Consider the following 1,064-nt stretch of genomic DNA (forward strand, 5'->3'; position numbering starts at 1 on the left):
CAATCTGTGAAACTTATCATAGGTATTAGAAACACCGACATTCAATCTGTGAAACTTATCATAGGTAGAAGAAACACCGACATTCAATCTGTGAAACTTATCATAGGTATTAGAAACACCGACATTCAATCTGTGAAACTTATCATAGGTAGAAGAAACACCGACATTCAATCTGTGAAACTTATAATAGGTATTTGAAACATCGACATTCAATCTGTGAAACTTATCATAGGTAGAAGAAACACCGATTTTCAAACTGAAACTGATCATGAGCAGTAGAAACGCCGACTTTGAAACCGTGAAACTGATCATGGGTACAAAATGCTGTCTGATAAATTAAATATCGATATTTAATAGGCTGTTTTCATGTGATCATGAATGGTTAGAAAGAAAGCAACATATATTTAAACACAACTGGTTATTAATCACAAAAATATAATAGCAAGTTTATCGATCAGTTGAATTATTTAAATGAGCAGTCGTTTTTCAGTCAAAATTAAAAAACTACAAGTTGATTTCATGAAAAACATAACTTGCCGTGACCAGGATTCGAACCTGGGTTATTGCGGCCACAACGCAATGTCCTAACCACTAGACGATCACGGCACGCTGTAGAAAAACGTCCTTTTTTTAAGTGTTATATCAATAGTAACTTGTAGTAACTTTTTTATTTTATGTACATTGACACAGAAGTAATTTTATTTTATTTTATGGACCTTAACACAAAAGTATTTTTTTATTTTATGTAGATTAACACAGAAATATTTTTTATTTGATGTACACTAACACATAAGTATTTATTTTGCTTTATGTACATTAACACAGAAGTAATTTTATTTTATTTTATGTACATTAACACAGAAGTATTTATTTTTTGTTACTGTTTCCATTTTAACTCACTCAATCAGGTCAATTTTGTTTTAAAATAATATGTAAGAAGTGTCTCCCCCCGTATATATATTTAATATTGTTCCAAAAATAGAATTTCTTAGTTCGTGTAAACAATTTAGATAAATTGTATCAAGAATGACTTATTTACACTAATATTCTATAATTCAGAGTTG

The 1,064-nt window shown here is 29.5% G+C and overlaps 1 non-coding gene across 1 annotated transcript; it reads right to left on the minus strand.

The window, feature by feature from the left end:
• Window positions 1-534: 534 nt before the first annotated feature.
• On the minus strand, window positions 535-606 carry Trnah-gug. The gene has a single exon. It is a non-coding gene; the product is annotated as a tRNA-His (tRNA).
• Between the last annotated feature and the right edge of the window lie 458 nt (window positions 607-1,064).

The sequence above is a fragment of the Limulus polyphemus genome, unplaced genomic scaffold, assembly GCF_000517525.1.
Source record: "Limulus polyphemus unplaced genomic scaffold, Limulus_polyphemus-2.1.2 Scaffold122884, whole genome shotgun sequence".
In the NCBI taxonomy this organism is placed as follows: Eukaryota; Metazoa; Arthropoda; class Merostomata; order Xiphosura; family Limulidae; genus Limulus; species Limulus polyphemus.